This window comes from Lathyrus oleraceus, chromosome 7 (assembly GCF_024323335.1).
Source record: "Lathyrus oleraceus cultivar Zhongwan6 chromosome 7, CAAS_Psat_ZW6_1.0, whole genome shotgun sequence".
In the NCBI taxonomy this organism is placed as follows: Eukaryota; Viridiplantae; Streptophyta; class Magnoliopsida; order Fabales; family Fabaceae; genus Lathyrus; species Lathyrus oleraceus.
Genome location: NC_066585.1, coordinates 111,583,230 through 111,610,225, shown reverse-complemented (window position 1 = coordinate 111,610,225; position 26,996 = coordinate 111,583,230). Strand labels below are relative to the sequence as shown.

The 26,996-nt window shown below is 34.6% G+C and overlaps 1 protein-coding gene, 3 non-coding genes and 2 pseudogenes across 4 annotated transcripts in view; 2 read left to right on the top strand and 4 right to left on the bottom strand.

Moving 5' to 3' along the window:
• The window catches only part of LOC127102291 (protein MET1, chloroplastic-like), a 30,746-nt pseudogene extending 16,030 nt beyond the window's left edge, over window positions 1–14,716 (top strand).
• Window positions 12,298–26,996, top strand: part of LOC127105033 (protein MET1, chloroplastic) — a 46,116-nt gene continuing 31,417 nt past the window's right edge. The window contains exon 1 of the mRNA XM_051042208.1: window positions 12,298–12,442. The gene's annotated coding sequence lies outside the window, so the exon portion shown is untranslated. The remainder of the gene's footprint in view (window positions 12,443–26,996) is intronic.
• Window positions 18,150–18,313, bottom strand: LOC127109739 (uncharacterized; annotated as a pseudogene).
• On the bottom strand, window positions 18,960–19,120 carry LOC127108895 (U1 spliceosomal RNA). The gene has a single exon (XR_007796395.1). It is a non-coding gene; the product is annotated as a U1 spliceosomal RNA (small nuclear RNA).
• On the bottom strand, window positions 21,682–21,877 carry LOC127109708 (U2 spliceosomal RNA). Its single transcript, XR_007796977.1, has one exon. It is a non-coding gene; the product is annotated as a U2 spliceosomal RNA (small nuclear RNA).
• Window positions 24,008–24,205, bottom strand: LOC127109736 (U2 spliceosomal RNA). Its single transcript, XR_007797003.1, has one exon. It is a non-coding gene; the product is annotated as a U2 spliceosomal RNA (small nuclear RNA).

The window sequence follows — 26,996 nt, the reverse complement described above, 5'->3', positions numbered from 1 at the left end:
TTAGATGTGATTAAGTATTTTAATTTAACTTTCGATGTCGGATCGAGGTTTTAAAATTTGCATTCTTGTGAATGAATTGAATTTATTTAGTGAATAATCCATCTAATCGATTAATTAAAACCGAATAGGTCCCATTGTAAGAAGGCCCAAGAGTAAGCCATGTGAGGTTGATGGTGATGCTTTTACAAGCGATCGACTTACATAGGTGTTTTAGTAATGAGCTCGACTTTGAATCGAGAAGTATGTGATTTATTTTGAAATCGGCTCGGATTATTTTAAAATCGATGAAAGCGACGTGATTTTGTCACAATTATAACATATCATTTTGTGTACACTCAAGGTTCAATATAAACAAATAGATAACGAATAATCATGCACATACACTCCTTAAGATAAATAAACATCTAAATTATGAAGGTCATTTGTGATTCTATAATCAATTAATTACCTGAATGTTTAACGAATTATTTTATTTTAGTTAAATAATAAGTAGTAATAAAAAAATGAACATAACCAAATAATTAAATATTAATAATGATAACGACCATATAATTGTGTATTTACTTTTTAAAAATTAATAATAATAATAATAATAGTAATATAATTACATATTTACTATATATATAAAAAAAAATATTAACAATAGTGTAATTATAATTTTGAAAATAAAATAATATTAGCAATAGTATAATTATAATTTCGAAAATAAAATAAAATAATATTAACAATAGTATAATTATAATTTCTAAAATAAAATAAAATAATATTAACAATGGTATAATTATGATTTTGAAAATAAAATAAAATAATATTAACAATCAAAGCATTTGTTCTATTCTAAACTGTGGGGGTGTTATCAGTAAAACGAATATGGGCCTAAAGAAAAAAGAAAGGTCCAGGAAGAGTCTGGTCAAACGTTGACCCAGAAGACTCATCCTTTGAACGGTGACAAATGTCCATGTTGATCCCTATTTTCAATACCCGTCTGTATTGATTTCTAACACTCGTATGTCTTGATCCTTTTATTCAATACTCATTTGTATTGATTTCCAGCACTTGTTTGTGATGATCCCTTTTTTCAATATTCGTTTGTATTGATTTCCAACAATCGCCCATGTTGATCCCTTTTTTCAATACTCGTCCGTATTGATTTCCTGCACACGTCCGTGTTGATCTAATCTTTTCAATAGTCGTCCGTATTGATTTCCAACACTCGTCAGTGTTGATCACCTTTTTTTTCAATAATCATATGTATTGATTCTCAACACTCGTCCATTTTGATATCACTTTTTTTCGATACTCGTTCGTATTGATTTCCAACACTTGTTCGTGTTGATCTTTTTTTTCAATACTCGTCCTTATTGATTTCTAACACTCGTCCGTGTTGATCTCTCCTTTTTTCAATTATCGTCTATATTGATTTCCAACACTCGTCCGTGTTGATCCCTTTATACGATACTCGTCCGTATTGATTTCCATCACTCGTATGTGTTGATCTCCCATTTTTCAATACGCATATGTATTGATTTTCAACACTCGTCTGTGTTGATCTCCCTTTTTCAATACTCGTCCGTATTGATTTCCAACACTCATTTGTGTTGATCCCTTCTTTCAATACTCGCTTGTGTTAAGTGCCGAGCAAGTAACCATTGTTGACGATTAATTTTTACTTGTATATAAATCGAATTTATGCATTGTGATTAGGGTCGCAAGTGTCATTAAGTTCTCTATAAAATCCAATATTCAAGTCACAATGATTCAGAGATTCAATGGTAAATGTATGATTATGCACACCATTTTATGTTAATGCAAACATTTTACTTTCAACTTGTTTGTTATTTTCTTTGTTTTGATTACAATCTTATTGCTTTTGCTTCAAAATCTTCATATTTTTTGCACATTTCTATTTTCTCACACTATTCTTGAGTTCTCACGAACTCAGATAAAACCACTCTTTTAAACACACAAGAGTTTCTCAAAACATTCATGCACAAATCTGTATTTGAGATTTTTCGAGTTTAATCTCTTAAGTGAACCAAACTCGTGATTGTTTACTAAAAATATCAGTAAACACACACGTGAAAGAAATAAAATGAAATAAATATTCACATTAAGGGTATTTAAATCCAAACTTATCCAAATTTAAATCGTAAGCCGATCAAAAAAATTGTAAACCGCACAAAATCAACTATTATTAGATGTACTTTGATATAATTTATGTGAAAACCACTTAGATCAAATTAAATTTTAAATTGATTTTTAAAACCGAATAAAATTGAATCAAACTACACTAAAAATGCTAGGGGTGTTCGCGATGCGGTTTGGGCGGTTTTGACGATAAAAATCATCCGAACCGCAAGAGAAAAAAGCATGTGGTTCGGTTGGCTTTTAGAAATAAAACCAAACCAAACCAAACCAATGCGGTTTGGATTGGTTCGGTTGATTCGGTTTTTTAAAATATTTTTATTGAGCCATACATACATCTATAGAGAACAACATAACTTTATATACTACGCATTCAATATACACAAAATTAGATTAGACAAAAATGCAATAAAAAACATATATATAATAGTAAAATAAAATAATATCAAAGACATTATAATAAAACATAAAAAACATATGAGAGGAGAGATTACAGAAGATAAAAAAAGAACATAAGAGATGCGGGATTGAGAAAAAATGTGCGATAAAAATATAATTGGAAGAGAAAATAGTAACATAAAAGATAAAAAAGAAAGAACATAAGAGAGGAAATATTATAGTAGAAAAGACGAAACGTACACGGTAAATAAGATGAGAAGAATGTGCGATACTACTAGGAGAGATTTAAGAAGGTTGAAATTGAAACCCTAAGTGTGAGTAAGAGAAAATCGTTTTTAATTGTAAGGTTAAGGAATACTAAGTTTGAATTTTGGATTGGATGTGGGATAATTGAATCTTAAGTTGTAACATAATGCGGTTTGGTTTGGTTTAGTTCGGTTTGAAAAATACAAACCGTAAACCAAACCAAACCGTGCGGTTTTGTTAGAGAATGACCCAAACGCATCCGAACCAAATGCGGTTTTTTGCGGTTTTGGTTTGGTTTGGTTTGGTTTGCGGTTTTCTATTGGGTTGGTTTGGTTTTGAACACCCCTAAAAAATGCCCTTAATTCGCATTAGTTTAGAAGGATCTTTCTATACACTATTTGAAAGACGAATAATTCTTCTAAACAATATCAATATTACCAAAATAGAAAAAAATTGTATTAACAGAATATGATATAGAAATATACTATTTGTAATTTAAAAATTTGATGAAGTTGGAAAATAAATTGCCTTTGTGATCAAATCAATAATTGAATAAAAAAAGTTGTGAGGATTTAAGAAAATTCAAAATATAGTATTGGATATGTTTAAAAATTTAATCACGCACGCACACACCTAGACTTTTAAGAAGTCTTTGAGAAAAAGATGATAGAAAAATCCCTTCGATCTCTTTGATTTAAATTTTATTTAAGTTAACTCTAATTTGTTCAAGTAATACATCTTTAATTATTTGTAAAATACATCTTTGATTGATTAATACATATTCTTGTAGTAATACAATAACTTATTAATATTCTCGTAATTTAAACAAAAAGCATTAATGTAGTAACACATTCCTATGCCTAAATTATTACTCCCTACAATAAGTGAGTGATTTAATTGATCATTTTATATATTTAAAAAAATTAATAAAAGAGAGAAAATGATATTTTTACTAAAGTATCTTTATCATGTATTGAGAATGATGAAAATAATATTAATTAGAACGTAAAATTGGAAAAAAATATCTTAAAAATTAAAATGCATCATTCAATTTGGGACACTCTTTTATTTCAAAGGGATCCATGAGTATCAAATAAAAATTTAATCAATTACCACAACACTAGTTAGACAATACTACAAATCATAAAATAGTTAACTTATAAATAAATGATATAAATGATTTTTAGATTAATTAAAAAATTGTAAAAATATAAAAAAATTATGCGTAAAGGGAGTAGCAAATTCATAGAGCTCTCATTCGTTCTTATTTCCTTCCCACCGCCAAGTTGTTTTTTCCAAGAAACCCTTTTGATTGTAGTTTCTGAAATACCCATTTGTCAAAATCGTTCCTTTTCGTGGTTAAAGCTCCATCTGATGTTGGGTCAGAAGCACCCAAAGAAGAAGGAGAAGAGATTGACCAACCTTATGAACTCAAATTTGTGAAAGGAAGAGATGGTGGAAGTTACATTGATGTTATTGCTCCTGGCGAGATCAGCTGATAAGGCTGGAATGTTCAATGTTAGTGATCAAGCATTCACCACAGGGTTTCTACTTTTCGTTTTATTTTCAGACAACTAGATATAGTAAGTGCTTTAACCACCATGCTCATTTGTTCTGATTGCTTATATTAATATATCATATTGTGGTTCTGCAACAAAGGTACCTTCACGGGCTGAGTTAACCAATGAATCCTATAAAACATGATAAGACATACATTATTAATTACCAAAGCAAATTCAAATAACACTAAACATATGCACATCAAGTCTTACTTACAATTCTTTCGGTTACTAATCTGGAGGCATCTGAAACGTAGTATCCATTTGGTCTCAGTCGAGCCTGTAAGATAATGGAAATTGTGTCCTTCTCATTGATTTGAATAGAATCTATATACATCAATATGTAACATTTGGTCAACTATCTAATTATGATACAACATAATTATAGGAAACTAATTATGACTAATTATAACAAAATATTCTATTCTATCACACCCCCGCAGTCGAAGCGGGAGGTTCACTGACGCTTAGACTGGTCTGAAAATCATCAAAGAGAATGCGAGGAAGTCCTTTGGTGAAGATGTATGTGATTTGATGTCTTGAGGGAACATGAAGGACGTGAGCCTGACCACGAGCTACCTTTTCCCGAACAAAATGAATGTCCATCTCAATATGCTTAGTGCGTTGATGTTGCACAGGATTACCAGATAGATAAATGACACTAACATTGTCACAATACACCAAAGTGGTCTGAGGAATAGGAAAATGGAGTTCCAGGAGAAGATTGCGAATCCAACACGATTCAGAGGCAACATTGGCAACCCCCCTATATTCGACTTCAGCACTGGAACGGGAGAGAGTTGACTACCTTTTGGAAGACCAAGAAATAAGGTTGTCACCTAGAAAAACACAGTACCCAGATGTTGAACGTCTGGTGTTAGGACATCCACCCCAATCAGCGTCAGTGTAGGAGATAATCTTTGTAATGTAAGATGGGGATAAATGTAGTCCAAAATGTAAGGTGCCCTGAACATGGCACAAAATGCGCTTAAGAGCGAGCATGTGTTCCGTGCGAGGGGCATGCATGTGAAGACAAACTTGTTGAACATCATATGATATATCAGGTCGAGTGAAGGTGAGATATTGTAGGGCCCCTACAAGACTCCGATACAAGGAGGGATCCTCATAAGAAGTGCCAGAGGAGGTGCTGAGTTTCTGCTTGGTGTCAACAGGAGTGGTTGATGGTTTACAAAATGCCATGCCAACACGTTCAATGATCTCTGATGCATAAGTGCTTTGACTGAGAAATATACCATCAGGATGACGAGATACTGCAATACCCAAAAAGTAATTCAGAGGGCCCAAATCCTTCATTGCAAAATCAGATGCTAAGAGTGAGATAATTGATTGGCAGAGGACCTGAGTGGAGGTGATGAGGATGATGTCGTGTACATACAGCAGAATGTAGGCCATGTCTAAACCTTGTCGATATATGAAGAGAGAGTGGTCTGATGTGCTATGGTGAAAGCCAATGGTGGCAATATAGTCAGCAAAATGTTGGTACCATGCCCTAGGCGCTTGCTTGAGACCATACAATGACTTCTTCAATCCATATACATAATCTGGATGATGGAGGTCACGAAAACCCAATGGCTGATACATGTAAACAGTCTCATGAAGATCACCATGTGAAAATGAATTATGGACATCCAGTTGATGAATGGGCCATGATTTGCAGAGAGCAATGGTAAGCACTATTCGAATGGTAGCGGGTTTCACCACGGGGCTAAAAGTCTCATCACAATCCACACCTGCAACCTGTGACTTGCCATCACCTACAAGACGAGCCTTATAACGCTCAAAGGAGCCATCAGAAATTTCCTTATGCCTAAAAATCCACATACATCGAATAAGATTAGCATCACAAGGACGAGGAACTAAATCCCACATCTTATTTCGAATAAGCGCATCAAATTTAGATTGCATTGCGAATTTCCAATTCGGGTCTGATAAGGCTAGTTTGGAGTTTTTAGGTATGGGAGAGATGGTGTGGTAAGAGTGAGAGATTGATAAGTTAAATATCGTGCGGGGTTTCACGATGCCTTTCATGCTTCGGGTGGTGATGGTTCGTGTAGGTGGAGGTGGATGCAGTTGAATTGATGGTGGTGATTGAGAGTTTATTGTAATGGGTGTGTTGATCGAAGAGGTAGGAGATGATGATTGTTGGTTTATTGAGGGTAATGGTTGGTCAATTGGGATTGTGGATGTTGGTTGGTTATGTGCAACAGGTGGTGAAATTTGATTTTACCACTGATGTATAAGGTAGGGGTGAAGGTCATCATCTAGGAATTGATAAGAGTGAGGTGAAGGGGAGTGTATCTTGGTGAAGGGAAATTGAGTTTCATCAAAGATAACATGCCTCGAAATTATTAATTTTCTATTAGACAAATCAAAACACTTATAACCTCTATGATTCGGCGGATAACCCAAGAAGACATATGGAGTACAGCGGGGTTGTAACTTATGAATGGTAGATGACGGGAATAATGGATAACATAGACAACCAAAGACTTTGAGATGTGTGTAGGTGGGATCACGATGATACATGAGTTGTGTTGGTGACTAATTATGAAGTGTTTTACAGGGAATAATATTTAATAGATAAGTTGCCATGTGGAGAGCGTGATGCCAATACGAGGGGGGAACAAAAGAATGAGCTAGCATAGTGCGTATCATATTATTAATGGTTCTTATTTTGCGTTCCGCTTTCCCATTTTGTGAGGATGTGTGAAGACAAGAGAAATGAAAAACTAGACCATGATCAGTGCAATATTTTTGAAAAAGCTCACTATTATATTCACCGCCATTGTCACATTGAAATGTTTGACTTTTTGCAAAAATTGAGTTTGAATGAGTTAAGTAAGTGACTTGAACGTTTCAAACACATGAGATTTTATGCTAATAGGAAAAGTCCACAAGAATTTTGTAAAATCATCTAAGAATAAGACATAATATTTATGACCAACAAAACTTAAAATTGGAGACGTACATAAATCACTATGTAAAATGTCAAAAAGGCATCAAAGTCGTAGTTTGAGAATCAAAAAATGATAATTTAACATGTTTGCCTAAAACATAATAGTCACAAACGACAGAATAATTAAAAGGTTCACAACATATGAACTTATTTTTGCGAAGGGAATTCAAAACAGACACGCCAGGATGACCAAAACGACTATGCCAAAGACTGGATGTGAGACCGACAAAACTGGGAGGAGTGGTAACTGGATAAAGATCTCCACAACTGTCACATCTGAGAAGGGTGATCCCCGTCTGAAAATCAGAGACAGTAAAACCAAAAGGATCAAAGGAAACATAAACATTATTGTCAGTGGTGAGTCGTATCAAAAAGTAACTCAGAGAACCCAACTCTACTGCAATGGAAGCATGGAATCGCTTGGAAGATAATTTTCTAGGACAACGTTCTCAGGTGTATGCAACCTACTGAAGACACCTCTCAGCGTGGCAAGTCCGCCGCTCTGATACCATGTAAGATAATGGAAATCATGTCCTTCTCATTGATCTGAATAGAATATATATACATCAATATGTAACATTTGGCCAACTATCTAATTATGATACAACATAATTATAGAAATTAATTATGACTAATTATAACAAAATACTCTATTCTATTAGAGCCCTCTTCCACTTCTCATGTTGTGATGATGAAGATGGTTTCCGATCACGACTCATGGAGTCCCCAATAGCTAAACCGAAGGCTAGTCAAGAACGAAGAACACAATATCGACCCTCTCCTCGACGGTATGAAAGTAGAGTCGTTAGTTGAAAATGTTATTGTTTCTTCAGGTTTGAAGATGGTGTTGAATGTTTCGTTAGGGTTGAAACTAGTTTTGTGTCGTTGAGGTTAAATGGTGAAGTATGTTTCGTTAGGATTGAAATCACGTTGTTTCGTCAGAGGTTGTTTCTTGATGAAAATGAAAATATGCAACTGAAGAAACAAGTTAGATAGATTTGTATAAACTGATTAAATGATATCACCACGGTTGTTTTTCAAAATCGCTGTGATATATGATGAAATTTATAAAAAATTCCATGTCTTAAGCAAATAAAATTTTAAAAAAATAATAAAAAATATATCACAACAATGTTTTTAGTCAACCGTCGTGATATCATATTTACATTAATTATATTTTATAAAAAAAGCGGCAGGTCTTAAGCAAATAATTTTTTAAAAAAATAATAAAAAATCTATCACAACGGTGTTTTTAGTCAACCATGGTGATATCATTTTGGTAATTTATAAAAAAAAGCGTCAGGTTTTAAGTTATTAAAATAAAAATAAAAATAGAAAAAAACACCACAATGGTTTGTTTAAATAATTGCAGTGATATATCTTTCTTTGTTTAAATACAAATTAATGGTGGTGCTAAATTCGGAAGAAAATCACGAATTAGCAGACGCTGAGAGTCGAACTCATGAAACGTCAATTGATATCACCATTATTGTTTTAAAAAACCGTAGTAATAAATTATCTTTTAATTAAAAAATAAAAAATTATATACGCATCTGAATTTAGAGATATCACCACAGTTCTTTGAAGGATCATGATAATGGTGTCATGGTTGTATCTACTTTTTGTAATAGTGATCCCTGACAGTCTTCTTTCTTTTCTCTATAACTTGATCCTCTGAAGCCACTGCTTTTTCCTGAGAATCTTTTGTTCTTTTTTGTTTGATACCAAAATCTTTTGATAATAAATGCCATTTCTTCATCATCAAAATCTTCTTCAGAAGTTCCTGCATGAGTTGCATCTTCAGAATCCCAAATTTTAGAAGACTTGGCATGTTTAGTAACACATTTTAAAGCAAGAGACATTGATTTCTTGGTAGGTTCATCTCCATTGTACTCCATCTCTTGACTTTGGAGATTTCTTATTTGGCTTTCAAGACTTATTGTGTTTACATCTTTGGCTTCCTGAATGGTTGTCACATTTGGTATGTTTCTAACAGGAAGACTCTTAAGAATCTTCTTGATATGATCATAAGTTGTATATCTCTTGTTCAGAACTTGAAGACCAGATACTAGAACTTAAAACCTTGAAAACATGGCTTCAATATCTTTATCTTCTTTCATTTTGAACATTTGATACTATTGGACCAAGAGGTTAGCATTTGCCTCTTTTACTTGTTGGTTTCCTTCATATGTAGCATATAAGGATTCAAATATGGTTTTAGAAATAGATTTGTCAAAAACTTTGATGTATTTATAGTGGGGTAGAACATTTACCAAAACGCCTCTAACTTTGTGATGTTTCCTATAAGTCTTCTTTTGAGCATGTGTGAGACTTTTTTATGTCAGTTACCATTCCTATTCCATTAACTGGAATATAAGTGTCATCTTTAAGAATGTCCTACAACTAATCATCAAGACCTATGATGTAAGTGTACATCTTACTTTTCCATCATTCGAACTCTGTAGAGTCTCCACTGAAAGTTTGAGGTCTAGTTGTATAGTTATTCTTTTTAGAAGCATTATTATCATAGTTTACAATAACAGTGTTTTTGGAACCAAAGGTTTCAGACATATCAATCATGTTTTTCTCTCAGGATCTTTTCTATATCACGATTAAGTATTTAAAGTACATACCATGCTCTGATGCCAACTGGATGTGAGAAAAACACAAGAAGGGTGATGGTTAAATTGTGTTAGGTTTTTCTTTCTTTTCTAAAAATTCTCTTATTAGATTCTGAGCATACAATATAGAATCTGAATCAGAGTTAAGTGTTTAGTAGTGGATTAAAAAAATTCAAAGGTAGAAAGGATATATATATATACATATACATATATATATATATATATATATATATATATATATATATATATATAGAGAGAGAGAGAGAGAGAGAGAGAGAGAGAGAAGCAATTATCTTGGTTCTTCCTACAACCGAAAGTAGTTCAGTCCCCTTGCAACTCTAAGGGATTTCACTATAATCAAAATTGATTACAATTGCTCAAGCACAAAACCAGAGACTTCCAATGCTCAGACACACAAGTAAGAGACTTCTAATGCCCAAACAAACAAGCAAGAGACTTCAGATGCTCAAGCACTCAAGCAAGAGACTCCAAATTCTCAAGCACACAGGCAAAAAACTTCTTACAATCTAACTTATAAAGAAAATATTGTCTGTTTCTTACACTTGATATACAATAAAGAGGTATAAACAAAATACAACACACTAATACTCTTTTAGACTTAGGAATTTCTAGAGTATACAAGTGTTAAGAAATTATAAGTTAAACTTGTGCTTTTTGTTTGATAGGGTAATAACTCTTTTATTGTCAAATGGGTATGTATTTTTCTACAAAAGGAATTATATGTTGCATCCCAGTGTCTTTTGTAGATTTTTTCTTAAGTATTCATGTGATCAAAAGAAGGCAAAATGTCCCTAGAGTCTGATAGTGGCCTATTAGAATCTCATCGATCCTTGCGTTGACTGGATCTTTAGAGTTTGAATCTCCAGAGTCTGGATCTTAAGAGGCTGAGTCTTTAGAGTTTGGATTTTTAGAGGCTGACTTCATTCAGAGTCAGAGTCAGAGTCTTCAGATTTTGGTCTTCAGCTTCAGATCTTTCAGAATCTGGATCTTTTGCTTCTCTTTAAATATCTATTCTTAGTACCATTACTAAGTTCTCTTCATAAATTTTAGTCCATTGTTCTTGAAATATTTTCTTATCATCAAAACCTTAAAGATATGCTACAAATCAATTTTATTTCAATAATATACCTTAGTGTCTTTATCCGTTTTATGCGCCTTTAAGCACAAATTTGAAAATTCATCATCTGAGCTCGAACTAGAAGATGAAGAGGATCTCTTGTCTTCGTCTTCTAAAGTGATATAAGCCTATGACCTTTGGTATGATTACCATTTGTCTCGTAGGAGGCTTTATCCTTCGTTTTGTTGCACTTGTTAAGACTGAGACATGTAGTGAGCTAATGACCTGAGTTTCCACATTCATAACATGTAACACTTTCTTCCTTTTACTTTTCTTCTTTCTCACGTGGATGGGATTTCTTAAAGTTGATTAAATTCATGTCAGAGTGCTTAAATTGGTGTTTCTTTATGTATTGATTATAACGCTTGACAAATAACCCCATTTATTTCTCTTTGGAAGAATCTTCGTCATAACTTTCATCATTATCCTATATTTTCCTTGCCTTGGAAATGAGGCTTTCAAGGAGATGCCCAACTTCTCTTATTTCATTTCTCTTTCTTTTTGGTATTTACTTCAATGTCACAAACCTTCTTAATTCATTTTCATGTTCAATCAATTTTCTAAATAAGATTGAAACACCCAAATTATTTAGATCATTTGATTCATTAATGAATGTAACCTTAATGCGTCATTCCCTAGACACTGATCTCAAATTTTTTGTTAGCACATTCTTTATTAGAAATGTATGCATCCAAATTTTCTAACTCGTGGATTAAGTGGAGAAAACAAGTATGCATGGATTCCACAACTTCACCAAATTCCATACGAAATAGTTCATACTCCTCTGTCAACATAATGATTGAAAATAGTTTTGTACGGTAGGAAATTTATACAAAATTTTATATGATTTTTGGACATAATGATTGAATGATTAAATCAAAGAAAAAAATAGGATAGATAAAAGAATACTATCATAATCAATACATCAATTAATCAAAACCATTCTATACTTATACCTCTAACTAATAATTTATCCTAAATTATTATTTAAACAAAAGAATTAATGCTGTAACACACTCTTATGCCTAAATTATTATAAAATTAAAATTTAATCAATTAGCATCGTATTAGTAAGATATATACAAATCATAGAATAATTAGGTTATAAATAAATGATTTATAGATTAATTATAAAATTGCAAAAATGACGTTAAAAATATAAAAATTTCCCGGGTAAAGCTCTTGAAGAAACCCTTCTTCTTATTGTTGTTTCTCAAATACCCATTTGTCAAAACCGTTCCTTTTCGTGGTTAAAGCTTCATCTGATGTTGGGTCAGAAGCATCCAAAGAGGTAGATATTGACCAACCTTATGGACTCAAATTTGTGAAAGGAAGAGATTAGCTGACAAGGCTTAGGGTTTGTTTCTTGAAGCTTATACATAGCTTAAAAAATACCTAATAGTTTAGATAATAACTGTTTCATTTTAGTTTATTTTTTTTGTTAGGGAGAATAGCTTATACATAAGCATTTTATGGTATGGTAAGCGCTTATACATAAGCATTTTCACAAGTTGTTTTCAGCTGATTTTGACACGCGCCCCATGATAGCTTAAAAATAGCCAATAGTTTAGATAACAACAGTTTCATTTTAGTTTATTTTTTGTTATGGAAAATAGCTTATACATAAGCATTTTATGATAAGCGCTTATTTAAGTTGTTTATCCAAACATGAACTTATTTGGTCAAGATTGAGCTTATGACTGTGGAGTTTCATATTGCATTAATATTTTTTAGACTTTAATACTTTGAGATTAGTGATATCATATCATGCTCAAAGCGGGTAACTGGAGGCCTAATTTAGTGAAGGTTGGCTTGAGGTTGTATGATAAAGAAAGTGTCCTATGTGCATTAAATAGAGGCCTATAGTGTTTGAGATATGGCTGAATCAAAATGTTCAACATTTGCAGTGCTGTTTTTGGGACCGAAATTTGGCCAGCCGCGGAATATGGAAGAACAATGTACACAATTCGCCAAAGAATAGGCCCGTTACTCATGAGAATGTAGAAAAGATATGGTAAGTTTATTGTGTATGCATTTTTGCAATGTTTCCCTGATTGTGAACTTAGCACATGGATCTGTGAACCATGCTTTCCGTTTCTTCACAGGAAAGATAGAAACAGGTGGTGAGTTCACTGAGAAGGAGATCATCAGAGCTGAAAGGAACTCTGGTGTAGTCAGTAGCAAAGTCAGGGAAATTCAAGTAAGTTTCTTTAAATTTAAACTACAAAATTGTATTTCTTAAATTTTCAAACCCTTTTTTTTATATAAGATATTTTATTTTCTATTGAAATATGTCACTACTGTATCTCCATGTGGGGTTACAACCGTTTTCATTCCTCAATCTTGTAAAAATTCCAGATGCAAAACTACCTAAGGAAAAAGGAACTGAAAGAGCGTCGGGAAAATGATTTGAGAGAAGGCTTACGACTATACAAGTAAGACTCTGTCGACTCAGAAGATCGTTTTCTTTCTGTTCTTATTACGTTTTTTAACAGTTTTCCTTCATTTCAAAATGGAATTATAATGTTCAATCTGCTATAGAGATTAAGTGCAGTTCCTTGTCTAGAAGTGTCATTTCGCTCATGTCATTATTGGGCATTTTATGAAATTTTGGTTTTTAACATATAATCATGCATATATACAAAAATCATGACGGTGAGCTGGATTTAGTAAATATTTCCCTTTATTACTTAATTGCTTATTAAAATAAGGAATGAAGGACCGGTGACTTTGTTCTTGTAAAGACAAGGTGTACATGACAGTTTTATATGAAATTATAATCTGCAACGCCTAGTTTGAGACAAGAAAAAGTGTTAATTTCAAAGTATATACATCCAGAATAGGATTAAAAGAATTAATGATATCTTCCTGATAATCCTAATGTCCGTTACTTGTTTAAATGTTGAAGGAATGCTAAGTATGAGGAAGCATTAGAGAAATTTGAGTCAGTTTTGGGAACAAAGCCAGAGCCTGATGAAGCAGCAGTGGCAAGTTATAATGTTGCTTGTTGTTACTCTAAGCTGAATCAGGTATATATGTTTGTTCACTTTACAAATTGTATGTGCTGTATTTAGTCTGTGTATAACTTTCTGAATATATTAAATCCCTCTAAATATGTAGTGACTAATTTGTTCCAGTAATCCCTCTATATATGTACATTAAATCCCTCAATCGCATCTTTTCATTGATTAGTATTATAACATGTCACAAGTAGTTGGGGAGTGCCGAGTACAAAGGAAGCCATTTAGGAAAGCATGTTCCATTCCAACTTAATACTACACCATTTTGGACTCATTGTCCCACATTGGCTAGAACATCACACAAGCAAGTGTTTATAAATGTCTTACATGCTAGTTGGATCGCCGAGCTGAGTAGCGCCAGCTTGTGACCCATGTGGGGGCATCAAGGTGATGGAACATGGCTAAGGCTTAACAGGTTGGTCTTGTGGTTGCACCATGCTGGCTTGCCCACTCCAAGTTATGAGTTAACCCACGGGACTTGTGCGAAGGCATGGGTCTTGTTGGTCTTAGACAGGAGGGTATAGCGTGAGGCTGGTTTCACAGAGCAGCGAACACTTCCTACTCCTGACAGTGGAGGGATTACAGGCCGCTGCACCATCAGCCCACTAAAACCTAGTGAGTCTAGCTTCTTGAACCATCACTTTTTCGGTTCATGGTTCATACTAGAAAAGAAATTTGACAATGGGAGTTCTGAAAATATGAATCACACAATGAAAATATGAATCACTTTTTCTATTTGCACCATGATTGTTCTCCACTTGTTATTCATAGCAGCATCTTGGTGTTGCAAGGTTTGCTGAGAAATCTCAGATGGGTTATAGCTTTTTTACTGGTACACATGGTTATATCACTCCTGGTATGTTTTGATAATGCTTTCCACAAGAAATTTCAATATACTATTGTTAGTTTTAAAAGTATCTCATGTTTTATTTGCACAATCATTATTCGTGACATTTTATTATAAGCATTTGTGGGTTCGAACCCCTGTAGTCAGGAAATCCCTCATGTGCTGCAATCATACGATCTAGATTGTTAAATTAATTAAGACCAGCTGGTCTGCATTTGCCGTAATCGAATCTATTATACAAGGTTGGATGTGAGACATCGGATTGATCAGATGGTAAAAAATGCATGACTTTGTCAATTATGTGATTTCATAATTGCAAGAAATACATATCCATAATATATATTAAGCGTGATTTTATATTGCATTCTGGAACTATAGATGCAGCATAAAAGTATTTTGAGGTATCCGCAACATCGCATTGGCCGTAATTTCCTGCCATATAAAGTTTGCAGCATAACCGCAACTGCAACCACGATTTAAAGTATGCTAGTAAGCCAACTATAACAAACAAATAGTGAATATGGAAGATGCTGATGGGATGCTAAGTATTAGGAAGCATTAGAGAATTTTGATTCTGTTTTGGGAACAAAGCCAGAAAATGAAGCAGCAGCATTCAAAATTTATAATGTAAATTGTCGATACTCTACGCACTACATTGGTTTTGAATCATTTTGTTGAGTGTATTTAGTTTGCGTATAACTTTCTAAATAGATTTAATCCTTCTATATATGTTGTGACTAATTCAGTCCTATATATGTATTATAACATCAACCACAACATTTAAGAAAGCATGTTCTAACTTAATACTACACCATTTTAGATTCATTAAGTCCCACGTTGGCTAGAACATCACACCAGTATGTGTTTATAAATGTCTGATATGCTAGTTAGTTTGCTGAGCTGAGTAGTGTCAGCTTGTGACCCATGTGGGGGCGATAAGGTGATGGAACATGGCTAAGGCTTACTAGGTTGGTCTGGTGGTTGCACCATGCTGGCCTGCCCGCTCCAAGTTGTGAGTTGACCCATGAGACTTGTGCGGAGGCACCTGTCTTGTGTGTCTTAGACAGGGGGGTATAGCGTGAGGCTGGTTTCACAGAGCAGCGAACACTTCCTACTCTTGACAGTGGAAGGATCACGGGCCGCTGTACCTCCAGTCCACAACACCTGGTGAGCCTAGTCCCTTGAACCATCTCTTTTTGGTGGGAGGTGGGGTTCATACATTTTGGGGTGCCATTCTCCATTCCACAACACCTGGTGAGCCTAGTCCCTTGAACCATCTCTTTTTGGTGGGAGGTGGGGTTCATACATTTTGGGGTGCCATTCTCCATTCCACAACACCTGGTGAGCCTAGTCCCTTGAACCATCTCTTTTTGGTGGGAGGTGGGGTTCATACATTTTGGGGTGCCATCACATTGGCCGTATTATCCTGCCATATAAAAGTTTGCAACATAACCGCAACTGTAACCCTGATTTACGTATGCTAGTAAGCCAACTGTACCAAACAAACAGTGAATATGGAAGATGCTGATGGAATGCTAAGTATTACGAAGCATTAGAGAAATTTGATTCTGTTTTGGGAACAAAGCCAGAAAATGAAGCAGCAACATTCAAAAGTTATAATGTTGATTGTTGATACTCTAAGCTAAACAAGGTATGCATTTCACTACATTGGTCTCTTTTTGGTGGGAGGTGGGGTTCATACATTTTGGGGTGCCATCACATTGGCCGTATTATCCTGCCATATAAAAGTTTGCAACATAACCGCAACTGTAACCCTGATTTACGTATGCTAGTAAGCCAACTGTACCAAACAAACAGTGAATATGGAAGATGCTGATGGAATGCTAAGTATTACGAAGCATTAGAGAAATTTGATTCTGTTTTGGGAACAAAGCCAGAAAATGAAGCAGCAACATTCAAAAGTTATAATGTTGATTGTTGATACTCTAAGCTAAACAAGGTATGCATTTCACTACATTGGTTTTGAATCATTTTGTTGAGTGTATTTAGTCTTCGTATAACTTTCTGAATAGATTTAATCATTTTATATATGTCGTGACTAATTCGGTCCTATAATCCCTCTATATACACCATTTTAGATTCATTAAGTCCCACGTTGGCTAGAACATCACACAAGTAAGTGTTTATAAATGTCTGATATGCTAGTTAGTTTGCCGAGCTGAGTAGTGCCAGCTTGTTATCCATTTGGGGGCATCAAGGTGATGGAACATGGCTAAGGTTTAACAGGTTGGTCTGGTGGTTGCACCGTGGTGGCTTGCCTGCTCCAAGTTGCGAGTTGGCCCATGGGACTTGTGCTAAGGCACCTGTCTTATGGGTCTTAGACAGGAGGGTATAGCGTGAGGCTGGTTTCATAGAGCAGCGAACACTTCCTACTCTTGACAGTGGAAGGATAAGTTCATTCTTCTTGTGGCACCAAGCATTATGTTTCACCAAATTTCTATGCCTCAATTGACTTCTGCTGAGTATTGCTTTATACCCTGTCATGAATCTGCTGATATCCTCTTCATATATGTTACCTCCTCTCTCATCCTGAAACATATTTTGATTAATTGCTTCACATATCTCTTAAACCGTATCTGGTTCAAATTGTATCATGCATTGCGATTCTTGTGTCCATTTTGTTGCCTCCAATGTACACACATTCAACGTAGTGGCTATCGGATGCAGGTTTGTACGCATGAATATTATTAGCTGATGCAAGTGTTGGAGGTGCTTGTAATGTTCATATTGAGGTGCCTGCGGTGCAACTACTGCTGCTTTTTTTTTCCACTTGAAACAGACCAACTTAATGGAGTTTTTAGTAGATCTTCCATATGTTTAACATAACGGATAGACAAGTTTATATAAAAGGATTTATATAAGAGTAAGGCTGCTTGGGTCTCATTTGACTCTTCATAGTATAACTCCTTGCAGCATTCACTTTCAATGACGTCACTTTTTAATGTCTTACTACAAACTGTATTTAACCAGTTTTCTATGTCTCTAACTACATATCTCCTGCCATTTTTATATTGTTTTATTCCATATGTTTAACAAATGGTACACCATCTAATAAGATTCTAACATTATTACAATAAAAAATGGAGAGAAACACAACTCATTCAAAAGATATTATAATATAAAGAAAAAAGATTTAATTACCAAAATGCACAACTTCAATAAATAAATAAACTAGCAAATAAAGCGACACTTGAGAGACCCAATAGCAAGCTATTGAAACAGACTCTCCCCCTCAAGAAATAAATTTAATACTGTGTGGACCATTGGCCCACATATCAGATATTAAACTGATAAAAACAGATACTTCACTTGATCTTAGCCAAAAGGCCGAGAAAGGTATAAGTTGAAATACATGTTAGCTGTGCATTTTATATCTGACATCTGCTATGTTTCTTCCTTCACTAACCGAGGTGGAACTCTTATGCTGCAACTTGGAGACTACGTATTTCCCTTTCCTTTCATTACTACAGACTTGCTAACATATCACAATTATATCATTAACTCATTCTCATCACTTCAATTTACCTACATGACAACATCACAAGTAATGCATATATCGATTGCAAAACAATATTTACCTCATCCATTATATTTGCTTCACATTAATTTCTCATAATTCTTAAAAATATGTTACCTCCTCTCTCATCCTGAAACACATAAGTTGGAAGCATATTCATTCTAGGCAGCAAATTGTTTACATCTATTTGTTCCAATATAAGCTCCAACAATGCTCTTTTGTCCATAATTATTCCATTCATTTATAAATATCAGGTTTCGATATGAATGTTATTTTGCCACCATTTGGTTGTTTATGAATAGAATGACATCATTTGGTTGTTTATTTGCTATGAAAGACAAAACACTTGCTTATGGATCTTAAGAAAGTACAAGGGAAATACTTTATGTTAAGAAAACATGCTTGTTTATAGATGTATTGTTAACGGAATAAGAGTAGAAAAAATTCTCAAAATTTGATATTAGAATAAGAGGGGGCCGCGCGAACGCAGGCCCCCACAGCAACAAATTATGATGTAGGTTCCACCACTTGGGTAGACCTTAGGATAGCACCCCTCCTAAGTGCAATGGAGGTCACTCCCCTAGGCCATGGTCCTTCATGATCAACCATTGACCCCATCCAGGTAAGTACCTTACAATGAAGGTATTCAAGTTCTTTTATACTCTTGCTTATTCCAATACCTTTCACCTTCTCTCAATGTGGGAGTCAACTATCAGTAGGCAATATATTTCCCAACTTATGTAAGATTGATCGATAAAAGGGTGCATGCTGGTACTGATTGTTGGTGGTGTATCTTGGAGCCGGAGACAGTAGAACATATGGTACTGCAGTGTAATAAGAGCATTCAGACTATTGCTAAATAGGATCATTGGAGAGAAAAGTTATCATATATTAAATGCCCTAAGAAAAGGAGTATCTTTGAATCTAGTATTTCCCTTGGGTCAATGAAATGATTTCCATTCGATAGCAGTAGTAACCATGAAACAACCGAGTATCATGCATTGCCATGCCTTTTATTGCAGGTTGATTGGCGACGTCCGTCCATATCTTCTGGTCCAAACTGTATCATGCGTTGTCATACCTCTTGTGGCCATTTTGTTGCTTCCAACGTACACACATTCAACGTATTGGCTATGGGATGCAGGTTTGTACTGTTACAATCATTCTGCACCATATAGCATTGTGATTTTGCTTTTCATTATCAGTATTTGTTTTTGAGCACTTTCTTGGAGGTGCTTGTAATGTCATTTCTATAATTTGTTTCATTGTTTTTACCGCTCTGGATATTATGATATCATTTGAATTAGTGTTCCTATCAACACGCCTATGATTTAGCTTGCTGTTATGTAACATTAATTAAACTAAGAGGGAGATTGTATAGTTCACATTTATTTTCTGCTCAAAGTGATTTCATTCATGCAAAGATGAGTAGTGTCTTTCATTTTCTACAGATTGCCTGCAGCATCAAAATTAAATAAGTAACAACTCTAGGCATTTCACCACATGAACCTTCGTTCTCAATAAGGATTATTGAGATTGTGCGGCGGTCCATGATGATGGTCACCACTAATAGCAGCGCCGCATTAAGGATCCTTTCCAACTTCCCGCTATCTCGGATTCCTAGGACAAGACTCTCTTTCTTCGATTTCCTTTTTGCTGTTTGAGAATTCGAGAAACCTTATGCTGAATGTTTCTTGTTTAACTTTAATTGAGGACTTAAACCCCTAAGTTGTGATGTTGATGTGTTGAAACTCACTGAAGATCCTAGTGGATTCGACTTGGTTGATCTGTATGTGGAGCACGAGGTTGATAACCCTGACATAATAGACGAGGCAGAGGAATTTCAGGGAGTTGATGTTGTTGATGATCTTAAAGTTAACAATGATAAGAATGATAATGTTGTAGTTGATGATGATGGTGAAGTTAACAATGATAAGGAGAATAATGTTGTAGTTAATGATGATGTTGAATGGTGGCCTGCCCGCTCCAAGTTGCGAGTTGGCCCATGGGACTTGTGCGAAGGCACCTATCTTATGGGTCTTAGACAGGAGGGTATAGCGTGAGGCTGGTTTCACAGAGCAGCGAACACTTCCTACTCTTGACAGTGGAAGGATCACAGGCCGTTGTACCTCCAGTCCACAACACCTGGTGAGCCTAGCCCCTTGAACCATCTCTTTTTGGGAGGTGGGGTTCATACATTTTGGGGTGCCATGTCCTTAAAAAGTTATGAATGCTTAAATTTCCATGAATTACAAACACCATGATGCACCCCTCTTGGATCCTTTCTCATATAATCCTTACTTTTACTTACAGTTTGTATTTGTATATTAGGATAAGTTCGTTCTTCTTGTGGCACCAACCATTGAGTTTCACCAAATTTCAATGCCTCAATTGACTTCTGCTGAGTATTGCTTTATACCCTGTCATGAATCTGCTGATATCCTCTTTATAGCGGCAACTGAGTTTGAACCTTTAAAATATCCCTTGTAAACACCACCTTGGCCAAGCTTTTGTGTCTCTTCAAAGTTGTTTGTTGCATTCAACAGCTCATAATAACTCATCTTCTTAGTCCAACACTCATTTGGAATTCATCATCCATATCCAGATCAGATAAGGTCTTCTTCTTCTCTTCCACAATAAAATGATTAACATTGCTATTAAACTCAAACTCAAAAATGCAAAACCTACTCTCTGTCCCTCCAATAATTTAGTTTTGATTAAGTTTATTTTCTTCTCAGAATATCTTCATAAAAATCATAATCTGGTTGGCTTGTACTAAAAGACCATGACATCAGCATATGTTCCTCATCTACAGTTCCTGTTGAAGCTGATATGCCAACAATAACATATTCTGGGAAGTGCTCTCTTAGATCAATGATGTGTGAAAAGTTTTGTGGCTCTTGCCCTTCATTCAATATGTATCTAGTGCTCTCTTACTTTACACCTGGTGTATCTAGATTGTCGAATTAATTAAGATCAGATGAGCAGTGGCTTTCATTTTCTACAGTTTAGATGACTAAGGAATCGGTTATGAAAAAATTGAATTGCTCCACTTATATGTTTAGATAGACCTAGGAATATAACACTCTTGGAATCATACACTTGTAGCCAATTTTATCCTATCAATCTGCAGAAGTAAACATAGCATATGTATTGATCTAGTTAAAGGAAACAAATTTGAACTAGGTTTGGTGGGGTGTGCCCGGCTATTGCAATAGTGCAACGCAAAAGCGACACTTGAGAGACCCAATAGCAAGCTATTGAAGTGGACTCTTCCCCTCAAGAAATAAATTTAATATCGTGTGAACCATTGGCTCACATATCAGATATTAAACTGATAAGAACAGATACTACACTTGATCTTAGCCAAAAGGCCGAGAAAGGTATGAGTTGAAATACATACTTGTTGTGTTTTTTATAATTGACATATGTTATGTTTCTTACTTCACTAACCGAGGTGGGACTCTTATGCAGCAAATTAGAACATTAGGTTTCATAACTGCAAACTTGCTATTATATCATAATACAAGTTGAAGATCTCTACACTCTCATTTCCTTCCCCTTGATTCTAAATATTTTCACTTCGTGAGTAAACATCAAGACCTTACTCACATTTGACAGCAAAATCTACTTTGTAAATTAGCTTGTTTGCCTATAATATTTTCTATACTAGTGCTCCTAATTGGTAGTTTGGTTGAAGTGAACACCATTTTTATGCCCACGTGTTTATCATTTATTTAAGCAAAATCATTTCTAACAATCACTGTCTTAGCCAATTGTAGAATATGGAAGAACGACGTATACACCATATTTTGTGACTGAATCAAAATGTTTGAGATACGATAAAATCTTCAGATGCAAATTGACAATGCGGCGGGAATATGATTTGAGGGAAGGCTTACTATTATACAAGTAAAACTACCAAAATCAAAAAATTGTTTTATCTATCTTTTTTCGTTTTTATTTACAGTTTATCTTCTTTTATCTTGCCCTTGACATTTCTGAGTGGCATTATATTTTTCAACATGCAATAGAAATTAAGTACAATTTCTTCTCTAGAATTATTGTTTCACATATGTTATTGTTGTGCATTTTATGAAATTTAGTTTGCATTTGCAACATATAATCCCACCGTCCATTATTTTCCTGGATTTTTCAATATGCAATAGAAATTAAATGCAATTTCTTCTCTTAGAATTGTTATATTGTTATTTCACATATGCTAAACCCGGTATATATGTTTGTTCACTTTAATAATTCTATGTGCTGCATTCCACTACAATGATTAAATGTAGCTATTCAATTTGTTTTATACTCCATTTCTCAATACCTTACACTTTCTTTTTCGATGTGTAACTCAACTACCAGGAGGCAATGTATTTCTCACCCTCTTTACCGGTAGACAATTACCCGCCTTTTGAAAGTGTTTACCAATTTGGGTAAGAATAATAGACAAAAGGCTTCAAACTGGGATGGATTGTTGATGGTGTAGAGTGGAGTCGGAGACAGCAGAGCACGTGCTGCTGTTGCTGTGTAATAAGAGCAATCAAACTTGTCAAAGTCTGGACACGTGGAGACACAGAGCATGCACTGCTGCTAAATAGGAACATTAATTTCTATCATAATTACATCAATTACTCATTCTCATCATTGACAACTAGTACTGCATATATCAATGGAAAACAATATTTACCTTATTCCTTCTTTTTGCTTCGCATGAATTTTTTAATAATTATACGAAATTAATGTGAAGCAAAATTCATCCTATATGTCAGCTATACTGCATCATTAGTTGGAAGTCATATTCATACTGATTAAGTCAAAATGTTCAACATCAACAATGTACACCATATTCATAAAGAAGAGAGTGAAATGGTTTCTTAGGCCTCTATTACACAGAGCCTTTGGACCACCTCTCCACCCTTCTTTCGCTCAACTGCTGGTAGGAAATGTATTTCCCAACTTCTGTAAGATTGATCAACAAAAGGGTGCACGCTGGTACTGATTGTTGGTGGTGTATCTTGGAGCCGGAGACAGTAGAACATGTGCTGCTGTAGTGTAATAAGAGCTTTTAGACTGTTGCTAAATAGGAACATTGGATAGAAAATCTATCATATATTAAATGCATTGTGAAAGGAGAAAAGGAGTATCTTTGAATCTAGTATTTCTCTTGGATCAATGATTTCCATTTGATAGCCGTAGTAACCAACTGGAGTATCATGCATTGTCATACCTTTTATTGCAGGTTCTTTGCTGACGTCCGTCCATATCTTCTGGTCCAAACTGTATCATGCCTTTTCGTACCTCTTATGGCCATTTTGTTGCCTCCAATGTACATACATTCCACGCATATGGACTGCAGGTTTGGATATTATGATATCATTTGAATTAGTGTTCCTATCAACACAAGTATGATGTAGCTTGCTATTATGTAACATTAACTAAACTAAGAGGGGGATTGTATACTTCACATTTATTTTTTGCTTCATGCAAAGATTGTCCGTAGCTTCAAAGATTTTAGTGTAAGTCTTTCTTAAGAGAGCTCATGGAACACAAAAGCGACACTTGAGAGACCCAATAGCAAGCTATTGAAGTGGACTCTCCCCCTCAAGAAATAAATTTAATATCGTGTGAACCATTGGCCCACATATCAGATATTAAACTGATAAGAACAGATACTACACTTGATCTTAGCCAAAAGGCCGAGAAAGGTATGAGTTGAATTGCATGCTAGTTGTGCATTTTATATCAGACATTTGTTACGTTTCTTACTTCATTAACCGAGGTGGGACTCTTATGCAGCATCTTCTATTTGAAACATATAAACTGTTTTGATAAGATATCTTGAAACCATCACTTGTTGAACTCGTGGAATCAGATTCAAATGTAACTCTCCTGCCTCTTCTTTCATGCTGTTCTGTCATAAATAAATTAAAAATAACAATTTCAACATTTATCTTGATCAATTATTTTACAAGAGTTTAAGAAAATATTGTGATCAATACTAACATAAAGTTAATTTTTTAAGGTCACACATACTGAGGTGGCTGCCATGTCCTTGATTTTTTTGGCCTACCATGTATATTTAGTAGTGCATCATTAGTTGGAAGCTAAATTCATTTTAGCCAGCAAATTGTTTACATCTAATAGTTCCAATATAAGCTCCCACGATGCTATCACTATTTTTAAGAATGCATGCTAACTATTTAAAAGAATGTCTTCATTTTGTTTCATAAGTTTTTCAATAAAGAACTATTGTTTTAACATTCTTGCTGATAACAAATATTAACTATCTTAAGAAAACCGGCTTGTTTATAGAATAAGGATCAGAAGAAAAAAAACATAAAGATAGTATAAGAATATATAAGTACTCCAAAGTAAATATACCTTATTGAGAATACTCCAAAGTCCATAGTATCTTTACATTTAACGAGGAATTGAAGTATATGGTTCTTAACTTTGATATTAACTAGAATCATAGATGGATCTGACTATTAAGAAAAGTGATCAAGAAATTCTTCCTCAAAACTTATTTTCAGTTGATTTTGACACGCTCTCCATCATAGCTTTAAAAATAGCTAATAGTTTAGATAATAATTGTCTCATTTTTGTTTATCTTTTTGTTTCAGTTATAAACTCAATCAAAATATATGTGATGTTTGATTTTCTCCCATAAGGTTCAAATGGATCATAGTCAAGGTGGTGGTTAAATTGTTCCACACAAGTCTCAAAACAATTTTCTTACATGGTGACTTAGATTCATTAATCATACAAGCAAAATATCTTCCAAATCTAGATTTATTAACTGATGCAATTAGAAAATGTCTCATTATGGGAAATAGTTGCCCACCACCTTTTGTAAAAGTCCTCAAAACACATTCAGGAAAAGATAAGATCATAACAAGTTATCCTTATCTATATATTTGTTTAGCTGGTGCAACTATAGCTCAAACAAGAGTTATTCTGAAATGTGAAAACCTTTTAGGGATGAACATTTTGTTGTTCCTGTTGCTTATCCTGTATAAAAAGTCGAGTTTCTAGTAAAAGACAATGATATTCTTGGATCTGAATTTGTTGGAGTTGTGGAAACGCATTAATCGGATGACATGCTACAGAGATTGAACTTGAAGGTGGATAAAGGTTTCAGCATAGTAAATGTTGGGAGGATATTTGTCACACTATTTTGGTCAATCATCGTGGTATCATATTTACGTTAATTATATTTTATAAAAAAAGCGGCAAGTCTTAAGAAAATAAATTTTTTAAAAAATAATAAAAAAATATATCACAACGGTGTTTTTAGTCAACCGTGGTGATATCTGAAATTCTGGCGTAGTCAGTATCCAGATGTTTTACTCCAAGTCATGACATCTGATCCAACATAGTTACTAATAAGGCAAGACAGTTACACAAATTAAAACCCAGTCCTAATATGCACACATTCACAGATGTCACGATTTCTGCTACTATATCACCATAGACTGGAAGAACGCCCAGTACTGTCCATCTGTTACAGCATTATAGTTTGCTGACCTTGTACTTGTATTTCCTAAAATTTAGGTTAAGCAAGTTAACCTAATTTCCACATATTAGGGTGCTAACAAATAGGCTATTTGTTAGGTTCATTAATTGTAGCTCAGTTGTTAGTTTCCTGGATTTTAGCTCAGCTGTTGGATTCCTGAAAAATAGCCTGAGAAAAATACTGAAACAGAAAAACTAACCATCATACAATTTAGCATATGCTGTTAGGAATGAATGTCACAACATTCAGTTTGACGACCAGAACATAGACCATATGGTAAGTCTGTTATTTTTCTGAACACAGACTGTACAAAATGTTGTACTGTAAAAGACCAACCAGTCTATACTTCAGTATCAGCTTACAGTAATAAATGTCAAAACATCCAATTTGACATTTACACAATGAGCCTTATGCCAGGTCTGTTATCCCCTTGATAAACAGACTAAAATAACTACTGAACCGAAGCAGAACAGCCAACCTGCCTATTATGTTGTCCATGATGAATATCATAACATCCTGTTTGACATTAAGACAGTATGCTATGTACCAGGTCTGTTATTCTCTTGATACACAGACTAAAATACATACAGAGTTATAACATACAAAATCATAACGTGCAGAAGATAAAAACACAAGTAATTGTTAACCCAGTTCGGTCCAACATAACCTACTCTGGGGGCATACAAAGCCAGGAAGAAGATCCACTATCAGCAGTATTAATTCAGAGTTAAACTCCCCCGTTTACAACTCTTCACTTAATCCCTACCCAATGCAATCTATACCTAGGAACTCCTAGATAGAAACCACCAGTTTCCATTCCTATCACAACAATTACAATGTAATGTGAACCATCTTGAACTTGCTTCACAACTTAGTGCAAGACCATAACAACTCTTACCTACAGGCTTTGAGTTACAAATAATCTCAGCTTTGAGCACTGAGAAACACATGGTAACCTTCCCACAGGTTGGGAGGTTTACCTCA